Here is a 23,294-nt window from a genome sequence, read left to right on the forward strand (position 1 = left end):
AAGAAAAAGATTTTTTTTTGAAAAAAAAACAACTTTTAATTAAAATTCAAAATTTTGATTGTTGGTAAGAAGAAGCTATTTTAATTGCTACAAAAAATAATTTTTATTCATAGAAATATCTGATTTTTTAGGCGTTAAAGCATATCCATAGAAACCAAATGACAAAAATTTATTACTTATCACTTTTTGACAAGATTTCATTCTTGAATTTTCAAACGCAAAGAAAAAAAAATTATAACTGCATTTTCATAGGATATATGAATATAAATATTTGTAAACAATTCGTATTTGAGTTAAAAATCATTTCTTAAAATCAATAGTTTCATTTTAAGCTGATTATGTTAACCCTCCCACTTAGAAAAATAATTAATTTTGGTACCAGCTTCGAAATTTTGAACCATGAATAGATGACGATAGTTTCACACATTCGACATTCCTAGCTCTAATTTCCTTACTACACTAACAAGAGAATATCAACCTACATTTTTCATTCTAAGCATGGATTTATTAGAATAAACAAATAAACTAAATGCTGAAAATAAAACATCTTGGATGAAGTGAAGAATAGTGTGCCCCCGACTTTGTCACCAATATGGCAACCCATCGGAACGCTCTTGTAGCAACCCTAATGCTGTTTTGTTTACTACTTTTTGCAATGGTTGAGTTGTACATGAACTACAACTATAGTATGAAAAATGTTTAATTAAAAATATTTAAAAAATATCGATTAAAGATTATAATTTTGTTCTTTATTATAATTAAAAGTTTATTAAATAAAGAAAGTTAAGCTTATAATTAGTTATTTTCTTCTTTCTTTCCTTTTTTAATGTGAATACGAACAGAAAATATTTATTCTTTTGCAATTTTTAACTGTCAGTATGCGCTTTAAAAAAATCGTCTGAATTCTTAATTTACGAAATCGTCTGCATTCTCACTTTAAAAGACAGCTGCAATGGAAATCTTTTGGTGCTCTAACGATTGGTTCCCTTCATAATTTGTTATGTTGGCAATTGTGCAAGAATGGTTGTCGGGTAAATAGGATGGAAGATAGTATTTCGAACCCACAGAATGGATGAAGGGTGAGTGAAATATATATTACGAGTTGATGAAGTTAGGAAAGGATGCTTGTTTGAAATTTTGTATGGAGAATGGTTTGATATCGAACCGGCAGAATGGATGAATGGGAGTGGAATATATATTTTTTATGAGTTGATGTAGTTGGGTAAAGGATGCTTGTTTGATATTTTGTATTTAGAATGTTCCGATTGCTTCTTTCTCCGTTTCTGCTTTTCAATTGATTATGCACTATTCCTGTTATCCACAGAGTCCTTATGTTCGATGGGCTACCGAAGCTACTAGGTTCCCGTCCCCGCTGCTAGCGAAGTCGTAGTTTTTTTGTTTTTTTTTTTAAGTTAAAAAAATTCTGCCCGGTACCTTCTATAGATGCCGAAGGCACCGGGCAGTCTGGAAAAAAAATTCTTATCATAAAAAGTCTTAAATTATATGGCGGGAAATTGTAACCGTAAATGTTCCGCAGAAGTATTTGTTTATTTTGTCCGCCATCTTTATTGGCGACTTGACATTGTTGGCACAGCAAGGGGCACATTCAAATTTACTTTAACCAACATCTTGATGAGAAACTATTCCAATCAATAGAAGTGATATATTTATCTTGATTGAAAATCAACAAGAGTGGTGTCCCCAGAACTTTCTCGCATCTCTCTAATAAATATGATTGTATGTTATCAACCGTATACTATTGGTGAACAGTAGAACGAAAGAAACTAATGTCGTAAGATTTTTGGTGATTAATTGTTGGGATAAGACTAGAATACCGAATATGTAATTTGGACGCCTTTTTATCCGACCCATTGAATCAAAAATCATTCTAGTCACAAAAACGCATACCAAATTTCATTAATCCATTGTATTATTGAGGTATAGCGTTTATATGTATATGAAACGATCGAGCTCTTGTCGGATTTAGTTCCAAATTAAACACATGTACCTTATAATTTAAAGGAGAGTACTAAATTTTATCTATTTATTTCCCTTCGTTTTATATTTATCGCATTAATTTATATTCGAACTGTCCTACTTCCTCTAAATGAATTTATTTCAAAAATTGATATAAGTCTACGTATTTGGAGTATTAAATGTATACGAGGGGTGATCCAAAAACATTTTACAAGTCCAAGGGAAAATGCTTTATTAACAATAAGCACAGGATACAAATGACAATTTAGAGACATATGTGGCGGTCATTTCTCTGCATAATTACCAAACCTGTTGAGACATTTATCACACCACTATACAAATTTGTTTAACCCGTCTTGACAATAATCAAGTCCCTAGCTATTGAGCCAGTTCTCGGCACCTTTTTCAACATCACCCTCTGCTTCGGATGTTTTTCAATGCCGGGAAAAGGAAATAGTCACTGTGAGCCAAATCGGGGCTGTATTTGGATTGCTCCAGGCTTTCCATCTAAACGTTTCCAGCGATCTCTCTGCCCACTTCAAAAGAATAACAGTATTTCGCCACTTGTTGTCTACTCGTTGCTTCGTCTCCGTACACTTCAGCGATTTGCCTGTGAATGTCCGATAGGGACACATTCTTGGCCCATAGAAATCGTATCACGGCTCTCACCTCTGTGCGAGACCACTGCTCTAGACGTCTTGCCATTACTGTCACTGTTTCAGGTCTCAGTACTAACACTATCTGCTCTAACGACCGGTCTACGACAACTAGCGCCATCTGTCTCCATTCTGAATAACAATATTCCCATCCACAATTTCTACTTTCCAAATACTGTTGCTTGTAATCTTCTTTTAGGATCACCCCTCGTATGCTAAAACGCATTCATTTAACGCATTATTTAACAATCGTTTTAACAGACAGACTTGATTTCAAGAACGTGTTTTCTCAAACTTAGAGAAAAATGACAAGGTGAAATGAAAAGATTCGTCAAAATGTCGAGTTCGAATTTTTGAACTATTATAATATTTTCTCTTTTCATATTTCGGATACGAGATTGTAAAAATTTGTTAGCATTTTATTTCTGATGCTGCTTACTACCCCTAAAGTACATCATCTAGTGAATAAGACTTTGGTTACGGAGCACAATTTAAATATCCATATTTTTCAATGAAATATCCGCATTCATATTCGCTTAATTTGAAAGTAGCTTTATAATAAAACTGAAATCCTATTTTAGTTATAAGAAAAAATATATATATTTCATAGTTAATTATTTATAAGATATATTCTTCTGAATACTTCACAGCAACACAGACAAGCAAATGACTAGAAACATCCATTTTCTTCTATCATCCATTTCTTAACAAATTTATGTTGAATTCAGTACATAATAATTTATTTCTATCTTCTTGAAATAACTGGATCGATTGTGTTGTTGTATTAATAAATAATAAATAGTAGCTACAGTCCTCGTACATTCAAATAATTTCATTTAACAAGAATTGTCATGCTTGTTAAGACAGTTTTGAAATTGATTGTTCACTTATTTTCTGGCGTTTCAAAGATGCAGATATTATAAACTTGTGAAATTAGACAATAGTACACAATTTTATTATTTTCAAAAAATAATTGTCAATTTATTAAATTTTATTAACGTCAATGTTAGTGAGCTTAGTAAGCCATAGATATGAATTTTAACATTTAGAAAATAATTAATAATTAAAGCGAAATTTTAATAGTGTAGTAAAATTAATTTCTTGGAAAATCAGGAGAAATCAGTAATATATAAATTTATTATAAAAAGAAATCCATGTAAATTAATAACTTAGTAACAATCTATAAAAGGAAAATGGTATATTTGGTACAATAAAAGTATGTATTCTACAATAATCATGTAAACTTTTAATGATAAGAGAATATACTTTTTTTTTAATTTTATCTCCACCTACTCATATTTCAAATACTTTCTTTTGAGAAGTAATTTCGTATAAATTCTTTGAAAGTTAATAGAAGTTTGTTCAACATTCAAAACAATTCTGTGGAGTAAAAACAAAAACAAGTTATGCACAAAATATATAAAATTTCCGTCAAAGATAAATTACACTAAGTGAAGATGTTGGCAGATATTGAGAATGAAACTTCCCATGAATTTACTCACTGTGCTCTTCCGGCACTACTATACTGAGATGATTCTAGAAATGTGTGCTATTATTGTCGTCGCATTTGTTACTGGGCAAAAAAATTGAACTAAAAGTTTTGTTTTATTTCTTCTAAAATTCGATAACTTTTGAATCGCACTCATGAAGCACAATACATCCAATTTTATGATCAAACTGACCGAATGTATTTAACACCCTATCTTATTTTGGCTTTCACAAAATATTTGTGGCATAAACTTCCAAGTATAAATATCTGGCACCCAAATAATTAACATGAGTGTACTACGTAAACAATAGCTAATGCTAAACTCTTGCAACTATTTTCATTGCTGATTTGAGGACTTTCAAGTGTGTCTGAAGACACATCTAGGATATTAAGTGATATTTACCAATGTTTTGTATGTCATGATTTTTTGATATTTTCACGGCAATTTACTATTAAATGTTAGAAAAAAATAATACATTTTTTTGGCTAATACAATCTCCTCCATAAACTTAACTACTATTTAAATAAGTCTCTCGTCAAGTATATTACTATGGCAAGGTTTCATGCAGATTTCCTTGCCGAAAGACTACGACAGCTCACTGTGCATTTGTTTTTATAACTAAACTGAAATAAAAGGGGAATATTCTAGAACATGTTTTTGAGATTTTAAGGTCAAAATCTACTGAATATTTTACTCAATGTGTTTAACTCTGTTAACACTGAAAACCCCTAAATGATAGTTTAACGAAAATACTAAGGGCCTCCGAGATATCTGGGAATCATTGTGAAATTCCTCTAAAGATGTTTTCTGGGAACTCTCAAAAAACTTCTTTTGAGCCTATATTTCTTTAATAATAAGTTTAGAGGGATTATATTTTATTATAACAAGCCCTTAAAAACGTAAAATGGCAATATGGGTTTCTCAAAGGGGTTTAAAATTGTTCTTATCTTTGAAACGGAAATTCAGGAAATCATGTATTTTAAAGTATCTGAACTCTCGACTGTTTTTAAGAATGAGAGGGTAAAACCTTGAATCAGCCCTTATATTACTATTTGATCATGCATCATATTAAAAATTTATTTTCTGTATAGATTTCATTTAGTTTGTTTCATTTAATTAAAATATTTTTTAAATATTTTAAAATATATTTCACAGCGATACTTTTCAACAAAAAATACTCATTTTCAGTAATATTTTTCGATTTACGTAAAAGAAAAATCATTTTCATTTCCAAATGCAACATGGTACTATGCAGGGAATTATTCCTTTTATTTCACTAAAAGAATTCCGGGAATAACAGATTTTATAATAAATTTTATTTTTGCATATGGCGCAATGACGTCATTTCTAAAACATTCCACACATATATTCTTTGAACTGAGTGCTCTAAGTCAAAACATAATTTATTCAGTTCGTTTTTAATTTTTAAAATTTGCAGCCTTTCTCGAGGTTTTCTCTGTTTATTCGGATATACCTGAATGACTGAAACACCACCACAGCAATGACAGGGAACTATGGTGGAGTTCTAAGGACCATCACCGACCACGGTACAACCCTTCCCGTAAGAGGCACATCCAGTCATTCGTAAGGGGGAGCTAACCCCATACCATTTCTGCTCCCATGAAGGCGGTGAGAACCATCCATCCACCATGTTAGAAGCTTCTCTCCTCATTTCTGCCCCCCCGTCGGGGGTAAGATAGATGATGTTTTATTGGTGTCATGTAACAAGGTAGCTATATGATTACCATTTGTAATACTAATTACAATTTTTGGAAGATTTACACAACACAAACTTGACGGGGACATGGGAAACGTTCGAAAAGGAATACTTAGATGAATATCCATTCGTTTGTAAAACGTTGCTGCAATATTCATCGAACATTAATCTCATGACAAGAAGTGCTGCCCCATGTTGCATGAATATGACTGATTGCTAGGGTATAAGATAACTGTTCTGAATGTTATTTTACTGATAAGATAAATTGAATATGACTGATTGCAAGGACTAATGACTAATTCTTATGACTGATTGCAATAGTATATGATAACTATTCTGAATGTAAGGAATGCAAAGTTATTGAACCGCGCACATCAGCATTTCAAAATAAAAATTTGTACTGAAACTTTTTATTATATATACACATATATTGAGTATCTTAAAAAAATGACAGATTTAGTTTGATAAAAAAAAAAAGAGGAATGCGAAAGAAATGTATAATTCGTTGTCATATTCTTGGGAAATCAGGAAATTTTATCCCAACAAACTGAAAATTTAGTTTTTATTGCCATCAATAAATGACGCTAGAGGCAATCTGCAATAGGTGTCTTTAAAATGAAGTGGGATCTAGAAATTTTGTACTTTGCAGCACTACGTTATTGCCGAAAACGGGGAATACATGGAAAACATCGTAGTTTATTTTTTTACAACAATCCTTGCAACATTTTTATACCGGTTTTTAAATTCCCTATTTTCAATTAAATTCCCCGATTTCCCACGCCTAAAGCCGCAAACGATATATTTCTATTGCTATTCCGTCTTTCTTTTCTTTCTTTTCAAAATCCATTAGTCATTTTTGGGACGCCTGATATTTATATATATATATATATATATATATATATATATATATATATATATATATATATATATATATATATATATATATATATGTTGTGTGCGTGTGTGTGTGTGTGAGAGAGAGAGAGAGAGAGAGAGAGAGAGAGAGAGATTTTTGAGCAGTTTCATGGCCGAAGAGAGAGAGAAGATATTTTGAATTTTGAAACGTCGCTTTTAATCCATTCCTGGAGGCATAATTTATATACAAGAAACGAGGACGAACTGATGTCCGTTCCCCAGCAATACAAGAACGAAATTTTTCTCCCCAGTGATTATATACTGTAAGATTCTGATAGGGATTTCTTTACACGTGTCGATTTAGGTAAGGGAAATTCAGATATATTTTAAAAGAATTCGTTTAGCTTGATAGAATTTTATCCCTTCACTTGGAGCAAGTGAAAGTGCGAATTAAAGCCTTTTTACAGAGCTCGAGTAGCATTAATTAAGCCGGCGTCCTGGCATAGGGGTAGCGCGTCTTCCCCGTGATCTGGGCGTCACGGGTTCGAGTCCCGGTTTGGGCATGGTTGTTCTTCTGTTGTTCTATCTGTGAGATGTGTGAATGTGCCCTCCTGTAAAAAGGGGTTGTGCAAGCGAATGAATGATGCGTGAGTGGCAAAGTCGTACTCTTGGCCCTAGTTGGCGCTGCTATAAAAAATAAGAGACGTTCCCCCTCAGGCTTAAATCGCTGTCTTCGTAACAGCGGGCTTGTCAGTGGCAAGTGCCATAAGAAACAAACAAACAAACAACAACAAGCATTAATTAAATAAAAAAGTGGAATTGGATCAGGAAATAAGAGAACATTTTAGAATGAAGTTAATATTGGTTAAATTAAGATAGAAATTAGGAAATTAAATAGGATTTAGTTTAGATTTAGAGATATCATTACAGGCACACGTACACTTACACAAATATGCATATATATTATCAGATACATATAGCTAATTCTGTAATTATGTACAACCACCCTATTGCAGTGTAGTTAATGTTTCTCGTGAATCAAAATGCGATGGTCAAATTAAAGTGGTTTTAAGATTTTGTCATATTTAACTGAACATATTTGTTATAAAGGTTCTCTAAACATTTTATGTTATTTTATTACCATCCTGTGTTATTTCCATTGAAAAGAAAAGGTGGGAATTCCGCATCATTTCAGCATCCATAAATAATAAAAATTGCAAATCCTATTTTACCTCCAACCGGGTCATCTCTTAAATATTTTCGTTTATCGTAAATCTTTTTACTTAAAGAAAAGCTTTCATACAAATGCACTTGAACCTTATTGATTACAAGGGCGCAACCTTTCCATCTTATCGGTAGCAACGTTCTGACAGTATGACAGATAGATCGCATCTGGCGTTTCTAAGCGCTGTCCATCTCTCGGAATATCTAGATATTCTCAATACTTAGATAAGAAAACCCGGAGAATAACTTATGGGAGACAAAATAGGGACAATTTTCGACGACGAGCAATGTTGATGTGCTTAAGAAAGTTTATTTCGTGTCTTGGGGTAGTCTTGTGTTTTCACTCTAATTGACTACCTATTTTTAGCATGGGATATTTTTGATTGATGATCAAATTTTGTTAAATGAAACGGAAAAACCAACGTCGAATAATTCAGAGCAACTGTTATTGATGTTGATAAATAGCACATTTATCAGCTTAGATTAATTTTGGCGAGATTTCTTATTTCTTTTTCCGTAAGACTTTGCAAGAAGTACGCATTAGAACTAGATGATCAATTAAGTCATTTTATGTTAAAGAGACCCATGAGTTTCCGTTAAGTTTATATTTTTACTTGATTATTAATCTTCCCTGAGCAAATTTGTCATCTGTTTTGTCTTTATGGGTAAGAGAATAATAGTTTAACTGATTGATTTATTATTCTTTCTTCTTAATTTAAGCTCCAGAAGTGACATTCTAAGGTAATAAATGGTGTAAATCAACTATATATTTGAGGTTGTAGCGGATTGAGATGTGTGAGGATAAAACTTGGGACCTTATGGTTCGCAGTCCAGTAACATGACCATGATACAAAAGCAATTGCTCGCTGTTACCTGGCTTATAAGCTATTCACTACAGACTCTCCCTCCAGTGAGTCGGAAGTGAGACGAACGATATGGATGTTGAGTGGTGATGTATTAGCTGTTGAGTCTAATGCGCCTGTACCCATTTGGATAGCGCCAAGCGTTATGGCGAGTTGTGTGTGGATGCTGATGCTGTTGCTGCGTCAAGTGAGTCTGACGACTTTGGTTTGCTGTGGGTAGATGGCGCCACCACAGCTGTACGAAGGTTGAAGGTCCATTGTCCGAGGTCACCAATGTGGCGGATTGGAATGAGCGAGGATAGAACCTGGGACCTTGTGGTTCGTAGTCCAGTTACATGACCATGATACAAAAGCAATTGCTCGCTGTTAATTGGCTTATAAGCTATTCACTACAAATTATTTCATTTCCATTATGAAGCTTGGCAATTTCTTCAAGGTTATTCCTTACGATTTTTGAGAAATCGAAACAACAATATTATGAAAGCGTCTTATAACAGACGTGAATTATATAAGATAATGTAAAGTAGCTCTTCAGTATACAATTTTATTACCTTAGAAATCAGTCGTGTGTTAATGTATTAATATTTTTTTTTTATCTTGGCAACTTTTGAATTAAATATAATTGCCAATAGTGCAAATGGGAAAGTAGGGAGATAAGTAATTGAACGACTGTAGAAAGATTTTCAATTTGAATCGCTTTTCACTTCTCTATTTTTGACTTTCCAGCCGATCGTGGGGCGATGTAAGAAAATACGTGTTAAAAAAATAAAGCGTTTTGTGTCAAAATCTGGATATTTCATTAGGAGTTTCTTTGATTTCATTTTCCAAATGAATTACAAGGCCGTGGTGGTCTGGTGGTAAGGTCTCGGCTTGTGAGCCGTAGTGTTTCAAGTTCAAGACCACCGTGTAAGGGGGTCTGTTACACGATAAATCCGGAAGTCAAACGTCTTCCCGTTGGTGTGGTGTGATGTGGAGAGGAAGGTGCCAGCTCAGGTGTCGTCCTCGTCATCTGACCGTGGTTCAAAATGACGAGGTCCATCCCAAAATAGCCCTAGTGTTGCTTTAAACGGGACATTAATTAAACTAAACTCTAAATTGATTACTTGAAATTCTGAGCTGGTTTAGAAAATCTTCATTTCCATCCAGAGATAGAAACATGCAAGATAAAAAATTTTATACATAATAACATTTTTTCGAATCCAAATACGTAATATTATATATATGCTCTTGAAAAGTTTGTGTGGCTAATGTTGCGCTTAAAATTCGGTTGCTCTAGAACCACAGAAACCCTTATTTTATAAAAAATAAGTGAAAAGATTGATATATTTTCATTAAGATTTGGTTGTTGTCATATTATAGAATATTCGGAATGATTTGAGGCAATTCCAGATTTTTGATAAATTTCACCCGAGCTTTTCAACTTATTAAATAATTATTTTAATTAAACTAATATATAAAAATGAATTATTATTTTATTTATTCCCTTAAGTTAGCTGCATAAATTTGAAAAATTGAAATGATAATAAAAGGAACTTGCAATGTAGGATCAATTCATGCGATCAAATTTTTCTAACAAGGAAATTACAATTCAGGAGCTCTATTTTTCTAAAAATATTGAAATTTAGCATCTTTTTTTAAACTTTTATATAATATCTAATTTATCAGAACCTCTTTCCATGATAATTTTGAATAATAATTGCGACCAATATCACTCCGCCATTTTTTATCTGCTTTAAATATTTTTATTTATATATTTTTTATTAAAATTGTAACTTTCCAGTTCTGAATTTTTCCTGATTTCATTAAACATGTGCCATCATGATAAAACTGATTAATTTCCCAATATTAATTAAAAACATTATTGTTACACAAATTTTTCCTTTCAACATATAGATATTTTTTATTAAAATTGTAATTTTTCAAACTTGCGCCATCTTGATAAATGTGATTAATTTCTCTAAATTGCCTTAAAACCTTATTATTATGTAAATATTTTTCATTTCAACAATAGAAACAATAAATATTTTAAATACGCACCAGAATGATACTTTTTGGTGATCAAAGCACATCTTAAAATAAATTGTTAATTCAAAGGAAAAACTATTGAAAATATTTTTTTTTCTTTAGCATTGGATTTAATTACAGTAGCTGCCAGTCGTTTTAAATTCTTACAATTAATTTCGTAAAGGAAAGGAACAATATTTTTAAAGAATATCAGGGCAGCAGTTATTGTGAAAAAGAGTATTTTAATTTTCTTGATGTATCCATTTAATCATTTGGGGAATTTGAACTGCAAGTTTTTGAAAGAAAAAGAATGCCGTTGTAATGGAAGAGGAACAAAATGTTTTGTTCAAAATTTTTGCTAATGCTTTTTTTTTTCTGCTTAAATGGGATTGAAAGGCTTGATTGTTATAAAATAATTCCTCACTTCTTTTTGACTTTTTTGAGGTACAAGCAACTTTTTTAACTCACCAGTTTGCTTTATTCCCCTATTTTATCCACAGATCAAACAATTCATTAACAATTTCAGTATCAGACTTCTCTGCTACAAAAATCATAATACTATTGCATTGATGCATAATTATTACGAGTTTTTAAATTATCAGGAGATTGCAACGTGAAGACGGTCGAATTGAGCCAGATAGACATCGCTGTTGATGCTGAATAGCCGCTTGTCTTTTTTGTTTGGAATCCGCCACTGTTGATGCTCATCGTCGCAGTTCCTCTAATAACAAATCCTGTTGAAGATGATTTCGTTTCTGTCCCACAGAACACATCACATTGCCTTCTTGCAGTGCACATACTCCATAATGTCTAAAGCTTTCTGAGTTTCATTCTTAAAGCTGAAAGTATATTCTAAGAAATAATAAACGAAGTAATGTATTAATGGGAGAGTTTTCAAAAATCTCTTCTTGATGTTTTACTTTTTTATTACTATAGTTGTTAAGGCCTATAGCCTATATTAAACAATAAAATACCAAACAAACGATATTTTCTGGCTGTAAAACGTAATATTCATAAAATTGAAAAGAATTAATATAAAATTATACATCTTATCATTAAAACTTAGAATTATGATGTGAGAAATAATTAATATAATGATCGTCATTCTTTGTTATATTATAGCCACACTAATCCAAACAACTATGTAATTATCTACTCAAAACGTTACAGTAAAATTTAAACACAGTGCAGTTTTCAAAGATAAGTAGATTTTATACAGTTCAAAATACTAACTTCTATGTAAATTCTTTTTATGTGGCTAAAATATCGTATAAATTCTCTAAAATTTGAAACATTCTTCTCCTTGATAAAATGTTAATTAAAGCATTAATTTTTATTGAATATTTTCTATATTTTACAAAAGTAAAAGAAAGTCCCACTTTTAAATATAATAGCATAACAAATTCTTAACTGAAACTATTTTTTCTGGTAATTGAATGAAATAATAGCCCACACTAATGAATGTGAAAATTATTGAAGATATATTTTATGTATTTCTAAATCTTTTTTTAGTTTGGATATATTATCAATGTGTTATTTAAAAAACAAAAAGAGATAAAATGTATCGTTATTCTTTATCTATACTTATAATAAAGCAAGGGTAAAAATATCCATCTATACTTATAAATAACGCTCAATGTGTGTGTGTGTTGGCGCTCTACAGGCCAGACCGTTTGACATACAGCTACCAAATTTGGTACATGTATACCTTGGAGGTTGAGAATGTGCACCTGGTGTCCCTTTTCTGAATTTTTATTTAGAATTTTAATTATTAATTAAAAACTAACTTTCCCGCCAAAAAAAATCTTCCATTTTCCCCACCGCCAACTTTTCCGCCAAAAAAATCTTCCATTATCCCCAGCGCCAAACGAGAAAGGCTTCAGTTTTTTTTTCTCCCAATAGTAATGAGGCTAGGGTTAAAATTTTTCGGTGGATTATTTCAATCGGTTCTGTTTATTTTCTTAATGTTTGATGTATTTAATATTAAGCATTGTTAATGAATCAATCTTTCAGATTCATTCTGAAGTACTTTTGAATTAAAATAAAACAGAATAAAGGAAATTAAAAATTTCTAATCCGCATAGCGTTACCCCAACTGGCGTAGAAAATATCACGTATTTGCGTTATGTAACCGGCGAAGAAAATTCACGCATGCGCATTCAGTTCTGATTGTTGCCATGACAACGTTATCAATGGATGATTTAAATTATTTTTGGGTTAGTTGTATGCTTTTGTAAGTAAATTGTATTTATGTTAGTTATATATTTTTTGTATATGCTTATAGTTTTAAGTACATCGTTTTTTAAGTAGTTTTTTTAAAACCTGTTTTCAACCGTTTATTTTAAACGATTCGTTTTATTTTCTTAGTGTTTGATGCATTTAAATTTAAACATTGTTAATGAATCGATCTGCTCATAATGAATCTAAGAAAATTTTGTTGACCAACTCTTGAGATATTACATAAATTAAAAAAGATATTCTTTAGTGCCCATAAAGTTTAAACGCTGAGTGACTCTATTTTCAGTAATCAGATTATAAAAAAATGCTTTGTTTCAGTAAAAAATATTATTATATTAATTGAAGATAAATTCTTTCCACTTTAATTTAAAGCATAAATTCTACGGGTGCTAACAGAAAATGAGAGAGATACATATCACGTTATGACTGAAGGCCTTTATAATATTATGAATGAATTATATGATAATCAAAATTTGAAGTTTTAAAATATTTTGATGAAGAAGCTATTAAAGTAGAAATTGCATAAAATATTTAATTATTAAAATTTTAACGAACATTAAGATTGGCGAACCGGCTGGTCGCCAAAGGCGGCTAGTTAGAAATAAAAACAATTTTTGGGAAAAATTTTACCAACAGAAAAATATCGTTTGCTTATTTATTAATACATTTATAAAGTTAAGAACCTTTAGCGCTTGTTAAATTTACATGACTTAAATTCATTAATGTGTACTTTAGAAATATCTCTATTCTATTTTGGAATTTGTCATTTCAACTACTGAAATCTTTTAACAAGCTCAGTATTTTCATTTTGATTTTTGAATTGATATGGATTTATGTATAATGCTATATGAAAGGAAGTCCATGTTTACGTCAAACTGAAACAGAACTCGTGTTTACTCTTTCTAGATCGATTTTAATGCAACCTTTAGACCGAGCAAACAGAGAACGATGCTTATTGAGATACCTGAATAAACCTGGTAAGTAATGAACTTTAATTTATATACATTGATGTTGAACATATACTGTAGAAGGTAGCATACTGAGTTGATAAGGGAGTTCAATTAAAAGAAAATTTCATAGATAATTCAATAAAATGTTTGCGTTCTTTTCACGAATTACACGTTAGAATTGTAACTAGTAATATTAAAAGCCCTTAATGAATTCATTGATATATTTTAGTAATTGTTTTAACAAAATACAAATTGCAATTATAAGTTGTATAAATAAGATATAGCAGGAATTTTTGACGATTGGTTTTAAGTGCTTGGCAAATGAAAATGCTGACTTAATTGTCATCTTCGTGAATTGATCACAATTCAAAATCGTGATCATCTTCCCACTGATGTCGTGCGGAAGTTAGGAGAGAGGAGTTCCAACTCAAATGTCGTCCTCATCATCTGACCGCAGTTAAGAATTACAACATCTGTCTTAAAAAATAATCGTAATATTGCCTTTAAACCGGAATTTAATATAACTGAACTGAACCATGATCAACTTGATTGCCTCGAACCATTTTTGCCCAGAATGTCTCACAAATTGCACTTATTGAAAATCTACTTTGGTATTAAGAATTAATCTGAAAAGGAACAATGACAATAACCCTTGTGCAGTGAGCTTGTAAATGGGAATGTTGCTTTCTCTTAACCTATGCATGTATTCGGTTTTTTTTTTTTTTTTTTTTTTTTTGTAACCTGAAACACAATATATTCCATATTATTTCCTATTCTATTTTTCGAGTATAGGATGCTCTAATTTGTAAACTTTGTTTCTGTCTGTGAGGATTTACTGCTTCTTTACCTAAGTTTAAAGCAGCAGAAATAGGAAGAATCTAAGAGAAAATGCTATAGTTTGTAAGTCATTGATAATGTTAGATGATTTTGATAACATTAGATTAACAATTTATATCGGTATACTTTCCAGTTGATAAAGATTCAGTTTTGTTTAAAATTTTGTAGAAGGTACTGTTATTCGTATTTTCGCTGTTGTCTCAAAACTATTTAATGAGTTTTTAACTGAGCTTTTCAGAATTAGGAAAGGAGAAATTTCTAATTTTAACTAAACAAATCTCGGTATCACTCTGAAATTAAATCATATTGTTAAGGAATTCATCCAATGGGCATAGGGTAAGAGAAAACTAATATGCTGAATGGTGGATGTTGGCGCTTTATTATATGAACATCCGGAAAATATTAAACTTGGGTAAGAAAAAAGGAAAAAAGTTTTTCACAAAGTATAACATTTGTAGACATTAACAGCACATTAATACATAATAAATTGATATTTAAATTACAATTCTCATCACAAAACAAATGTAAAATTGAAATAGATACTCCAGTGAGATTATCGATGTTCACGTGAGCACCTCCATTTATATAGTTTCCACGACAGACATAAATGAATCCGCAAATCTCAGCTCGTAAGAGATGTTGACATAATGCTTGTATCTTTCGGCATTTTCTTTTATTTGCCGAATGGCTGCCAAGTTTGCCACAAATACCATTGGCCATTAAAAGTATTTGCAAAAATCTCATCTCTTCTATGAAATGAACAGAGAAAGAATATTGGTGGTTCTTATATATAACATTTTTCAAAATAGATCAAAGTAATATAAATAATACCTATCAAAACATCAATTACTTATTTAATATTACATTTTTGTTGCTTATCATATTGTGATAGTAATTATGTGAAGGGATTATTTTTTTTAATGTGATGTCCACTCTACCTCAAATGTAATGTGATAAATGAAAAGCGGATATAGAAAACGAGATAAGTTCGAAATAGAGCATTTTACAGGAAAGATAAGAACATTTTTTATGGGAACTGTAGTACTTTTTGGGACTCTGGCAGGACTTAATTGCGCTCTGAAGGGCACACATCATGGTGCGTATATCATCGGCTTCATATACCCATGCATTTGTAGGTAACATATAGTGTATTGAATACTTTCATCATTTGAACACATATAGTTTCACATTGAACACTTCATAGAGTTTATTGAAAATTTGGAATTTAATAACCTTGATATTTACTATGTTTCGCTCTGAGATTTTTAGTCCTTAATGCATTTTTATTTTTCAGTTTTCAAATTTAACATACAACCTTTGATTAAACTAGTATAACTTTTTTTTTGAATTTTAGAAAATATTCTTTTAATTAAACCACAATAAATTATGACTTTCGGTTAAAAACAATCATGGATCTTTTAAAAATTGAACGTTTCGTCTTTTTCACCAAAAGGGAAAAAGCAATAGAAATAAGTGAAGTGAGAAAGTTTGAGGACGTGAGAGGGCGGAGTAGAGTATATTTATTATTCTCCACGTAACAGAGTCTCCTTTCGCAATTCTTTTATTGAAAAGTTACAAAGAAATTGTTCAGCAAATTTTTATTTCTTAACATTAGAAAACATTAAGTTGACATTTTAACATTTTCTCTGCGATGGCAAAGTAGAGCTTGCGTGATCTTTGTAAAATATATTTTAATTTTAGAGTCACTAACATTTTTTTTATAAACTAAAATTCAAAACATGATGGTTTAGGTTAATATAAAATCTTTTAGGATTTATTTTATGTACAACGAACAACAATATTTCCACTCATTTAAAATATGCTAAAATGTTGATTTTAGTAACATTCTCTTTTAGTTTGTGTATAGTCAAGATTTAATTAAGAATCAGAATAAAATATATTATGAAAAATATTTCTAATCGAATAATACAAATTTTAAATATGAATACTTCGAATCGCACATTTTATCATATATTTAAAAAAAATTACTTTTAGTTATTATTTGAAATTCTAGTTGGTGTATTTTACAAATATTTCTGAAGAAACAATAGGACAACATATTTTTTTGTTATAAGCAGATAGAAAATTTTATTATAAGATATTTTAACATCAATTTGTATTTTTTATATATGTAGTTTAGAAAAAATAGTTTTTGTACTAATCGATTTCATAGAAGCATAATAAATATGAACACACAATAGAAAAACACTGACAAAGATTATGCAAAAAAAACATTTAAAAAAAACCAACAAATTTCTCACAAGCTGCAAATTGATAAAAAGCAGCTTCAGTAACACTTGCTCAAACAGAGCTTATTGGAGATTGACACTTTAAAGACAGAATTCACTCAATCACTTTCTCTCTCAGTTTGACTACCATAACTATTAAGCTCTGTGCATCTCCGCATTTTACTTCCTCCGTTACAAGGCATTGAGTATTTTAGAAGAAAAAAATCGCGGAATTCAAGTCCTAATAGAGGCATTGCCATTATTTTCAAATATTTGAGATCCTTCAATTTCGTTGCCAAATGGTAGCCAGTTTTATCGCCAAGATCTAAGGCATTAACAAGACATCCATTTAACAGCGCTTCAAATTTTACAAAATGATCTTTATGATTATTATCTATTTTTAATGATATCATAAGTTTATATAAATTATTTTTCCAATCATACCAAAGTTCATTACTTTTGCCTTTTATTAAATGACAGAATATTGGTTACAGTTCTGGTGTGAAAGTGGATTTCGTTGACGTAACTTAGACGAAATGTCTTCTTAAAGGTGAATTGTTCAAAATCAAAGAATCTGACAGTGTTTTAAAATTAAGAAAGCAAACAAGAATAAAATCTAAATAAAATTTCTTTATTTTAATAAATAAAATTAATAATTTTTCTTAAGATGAAGGCGCTCTTAGCAATTTATAATGTTGACCAATATGTCATTGAATTTTTGTGGACTTACTTCAAGTTAAGTTTCAAGCTATTTGTAAGAGCACAAGAAAATTAAAGAACAAAGAAATTTGAAAGAAAATTAAGATTAAAATATATTTTTCATTCAATCTCCTTTCTTTTCAACTGATTTTATGCTTCTTCTGTAACCTTCGTTTAGCTAAAGAAGCATAGAAAATTTTTATCCAAAAAAGAAACTTACGACTTCCTCAACTTCCTCAATAAAAGGCAGAAATTCAAAAGAGAAAAAAGCTGTAAAAATTCTACATTACGCCTTTATTCAATTTTGCTTCAGCTGAGATTTTTAAGACAATTAAACCCTCAAAAGAAAGGAAATTCAGTTACCTTTGAATGATAAAAAGTTACTTTTCAGGAAGCACTAGGTTTCTTTTCTTCTCTTTGCAACGATGCATTTAAAAATTATTTTAAATTAGAAAGCTTTCTAAGTATTAGTATCTATTTAAGTTCTTAAAAGCCGGGAGTTGTTAAAAAAAGGAGTATTAAATTCTGATTGTTCCTCTTATCAAAGCGATTCGTTTTAATCTCTCATTTCTTGTAAAGAGAGTTCGGCTGACTTGCAATATTTCAGCTTAACTTGGTATTTCACTTTAGGATTAGTAAAAGAAATTAAAATGTTAGAGAATCTAATTAATTTGGATTTTTTTATTTTAGTTGAGTTAATTAATAATTAAGATAATGTGTGTCAGAGTCTACAAAAAGTCCATTACGGAAAAATGCCTTAAATATTTTTAATGGTAATATGGCAAGAAAAAGACATGAATTAGCACATCACTATCGAAATATTCCTGTCAAACCTACTTCAAGAACTTTCATGATAGGTCTACACTAAAATCAATGATGATGAATACCGGTCAGAATTGTCACGGCGTGGAACGAAACGATTAACATCCAACACGTCCTACTTTCTTTCGTTCGAAAATCCAGCCTCTCCCATGTTTATAGGATTCATATCAGAGAAGGTAGAAATTCGAGTTTTGAAGCGGGATGAAAGGGGGAAGCTGAATGGGAAAATGAGAAGTGAGTCACTGATAGTAATAGTGTTTGCTTAGCTTGGAATATTATGGTGGAGAAATAAAACGGAGGGATTAAGCACCATTTAAATGGCACAAAGTGATTGTGAATTACCTTTTACAGTATATTTGACCCATGAAGGCAGATTTAATGTAAATATATGACGGACTTTCAGTATCTGGAATCGGACCTTCTTTTCCAAAGTCAAAAACTATTAGGCAATGCGTTTCAGAGTAAGATCAGAACAATTAACATACGAGAAGCTGAAATTTACATTTAGGTCATCATGCCTCCAAAATAGAATCATAATAAATAACAATGATGAGCTGAAAATTAACAAGCCATCATATTTCGAAATAGAATCAGAAAAATAGTCCACAAATGTCTGTGAATTAACAACTAGATTATCGAATTCTAGTATTGGATATAATAAGAAATATTTAATAGAACATCAAAAGTCTTTTGGAATTCCAAAAACTGTAATTTTTTTTGTCAGCTTTGGTAATTAAAAATGCATCGATATAAAAACTTTGAAAAATTAACTAAAACATCAAACTCAGCGAATAATACTTTTAAGGTTAATTGAATCTCATAAGTAAGAAATCCTACATACCAAGAAAGTAATCCAAAAATGGGTTCCACACGAGCTTTTACAAAACTTAAAACAAAATAACTAAATATTCTTATGAAGATAATGCTGAATTTTTTCTATTAATATGAAACGAAAAATTCTAATCCCCCCCCCACTGTAACTCCGTAGTTTATATTCCAACAGTTTCTTAAAAAAATGATATACAAAACGAATAAAAAAAATAAATCTTCTTGAGTGGAAATCCTTAGATATATTATCATATGAAATAAAATATTCATATTCAATATAGAGGTCGTTTAATATATAATTCATACTTGAATGTCCTAATCTGGTTTCAAGAAAAACGGAAGAGCCAGTCTAATAAAAATTTCAGTTTTTCTGTTGTTTAGATTAATATGCAGCAAAATATTCAATTACTGATATATATATATATATATATATATATATATATATATATATATATATATATATATATATATTCAAGATTTTGGAATTCTCAAATTACTGTGTAATGGAATGTTATTGTTATTTTCATAGACTTTTCAATACTCCCTAAAATATAAAAATCACCACTTACTTAATGAACAATAGAAAACTTACATGCCAGTGTAATTTTTATGCGGTTTTACATCACAAGACACATTTGTATTTATTCCAAGTATGTTACGAGAAATATTTTATATTATTAGTAACTGAAATCCGTATCTCAGATATATCAATATTGGAAATTGAACTAATGATTCATATTACATATACCAAAAAAATTAAGGAATTTTTTTCCTTATTTTTTTTAAAATGTGGAACACTAAGAACACTATAGGGATTACTTGGAGTTTTAAATAATAACACATACTTGAACTCAACGCATATATTTAAAATTAACCTTAAGTTTTAGCTCTCAATGTTCAAGAAATAATTTTAAATGGAAACAAATATTGATAAGTAGATTTTTTCATTATATATTTTACACTTGGCGAAATCAAATTTCGCGAAGCGATGATATATAATGGAACACTTATTCTAAAAAAAGGGCCAATTTTTCTATAAAATGCCATGTTAGTAAGTAAAAGAGCATTGCTAAGCAATTTTATCTAATTAGAATCCTTTTAATATAATTCTTGATTCATAATTAATCTACAGAATCTAAAGCTGAAAGCACAATAGATTTTTCAGGAAACATTTCACTGAAATAAATTTTTTCACTTCTATACAAGGAATAATACTTACCTGAAAATTCATTTCTAAACTCACTAGATATGGAACAAAAACATATTTTTGGTAAAAGTTCTTTTCCACCGAATATCGAAATTCTGCCTTGATTAGCCCATTTTGTTTCGAATAAAGGCTCATTCCGTAACATTTTCCTTCCGTTACCCATTTTCTTCAAGCAGCTTTGTTGAGCATTTTTGAATTCCTTGCCCTTTAAGACAAAGTGGAGAGTTATATATTGTAGACATAAAGTAGTTGAAAAATTGCTAGCAAGACAGCTACTCACCCATTCGTATCTTATTTCCCCTTCTTAACAAGGTGTATAAAACCCAAAAGAGATAAATAGTATTTTGGGGTGAAATATATTAAAGAAAACATTTTCTACAAAGTGTTGATTGACCTCTTTAGATTTCAATTACTATGTTAATGGTAAAGTGCGCTCTTTATAAATTTATTTCCCTGGATTAATACTGTACTTATACTCAAAGGTTGTTTCCTGTCAGTTATCTAGCGAGCTGCGAAATTTGCATGTAGAAACTTGATTATACCACAATTTGATCAATATTGTACTTTGTAGAAAATTTGCTTCCAAATCTTGATTAATTTTCGAAGTTTAGATAGAAGATGACAGAAAAGATATTAAACATCGCTGGAGTTATCTCCAAAGCACTATTTTATACACTCTCTAATAAAGGAGTTATGTCTCCTGCCGTAAAAGTATGGATCTTGGTAAGACAGCGAAAACATTGAATGGCACTGGCGAACATAGTTACGAAATATTGAACTTTGGTGTACATTTAGGCTTTCGTTAATTCGTTTCGTTTAAAAATAGTTTGTTAGCTATTGGTTTGGAGATTAAATCCTCGCATTTAGTAATAGTTACACGAAAACCAAATTTGTTTTATACGCGTTGTTTCCAAATGACAGAAATCAAATTTGGCTCCGAACTACGATTAAAGTCTCTGCATCGCATATTAACTTTCATATATTTAAGTCAAGGAGCTTTTTAGCTATTGTGTTCAAATGATTGTAAAAGTAGAGGTTAAGAGAAACTCAATGACTTGAAGGAATTGGTTTTAAATTTGATAAATATCTACAGTGGAGAAATCTACGTGCCAAATATTATCTCTCTAGTTCTCTTCGTTTAGGCATTATCATGTTAAAATATATTCGAACAAAGTGAAATCCATTCAGAAACAAAATTCTTCTGAATGGATTTCACTCAAAATTTGATAAGAATCGACAAATTTGATGTAAACGCCATATATCCTATTTTATCCGTCTAATTCAATAAGTTTTTGATTTATCTTTGTCACACATAGGTAGATAGACTGAATGCCAAAAACGTGTTTTGGAACTCGGGAAACTTTAAAACATGGAAATGAATCAAAATCTGGAATTCGATTGTTTTGGCAATTACAATGCTTTCTATATACTTCATACACAGAAAGAAGAAGAAATGTAAAAAAGAAAATAAAACAATTTCAGGAAAACAAATCTAGTGTATATTTAACTAAATTACAAAAGTTATGTTTCATTCTATAAACTTTTTAAAGACATTTTTAGCAAATATTTAATGAAAATTTTAACTCAAAACTTTGCTGATAAATTGTATTTGGATTAAAATAGAGATTTGCATTGGGCTAATTAAAAAAAAACTGTTCTCTTCTAATTCACTGAATACTTTCCCATAAAAAATGCGATTGAGAAAACTCCGACATAAAAAATTATCTGAAGAATTTTATTTCACAAGGTAATCAAATATTTATTTTGTAGTTTTCTTAACGTAATGAAGAAGAGTTGAATTCTACAGTTCCAGAATTAAACACAGTAAAACAAACAAATGCTGTTTTCGAACTTAATGTCAGGAAACCCGCATATTCAACATAGGTATATAGCAAATACTTGATCCAAGACCGAAAACTAAACGAACTACGCAAACTCCATTTCGCGCATCAATTAATCTTGAGATTTGAAATTCCAAAGTTCATATTTCATGTATCTAGAAATTTTCATTACTTCCAGTTTCCAGATCATAAAACATTTTTAAAAAAGAACTTGGAATATGTACCTCTCAGTTATAACTTCGTTTGGAAAAAATTCAAATGTGCGTAATTTTTTTTACGCACGGTGAAACCAAAATATAATTGATACTTTATTATTTGTTTTCAACATTGAAATCTGTTTTAAACAAATTTTAAATGCTTCAACAGTCAAATTAAGGGTATTTATTGGAGAAAAAATAGTTATGCTTCTCATAGAAAAGCTCCGATATAATTCATTTTAAAGCAGTAATTACAGTAATAGCATGAGGGAAAGTAGATTTTGCGATTATTTCATTATTGAACTACTAGAATAAGATTTCTGTGGTCTACAATGCTTCAAAACTCTTCCTATGAAATTTTGAATTATGTTAATATAACTATTTAAAAATAAATAAGCGAAAATTATTCATCAGATTATTTATTTGAACTTACATTTTGACTCTTTTATTTCTTGTAATTGTAATAAAAAGAATTTACATTTTTAGCATTCAATAGTATCAGCAATTTTAAGAATGAAAAAAGAAACTATAAATTAAAATGTACATAAATTGCAGTAGCCCTGTGGAATGATACAGAAACTCAATGTGAAATATAAAAAAGTGTAAGAAAGACATTGAGTAAACCATTGATATAAATAATCTCATTTGAAAAGTTAGCTTT

This window comes from Argiope bruennichi, chromosome 6 (genome assembly GCF_947563725.1).
Source record: "Argiope bruennichi chromosome 6, qqArgBrue1.1, whole genome shotgun sequence".
NCBI lineage: Eukaryota > Metazoa > Arthropoda > Arachnida > Araneae > Araneidae > Argiope > Argiope bruennichi.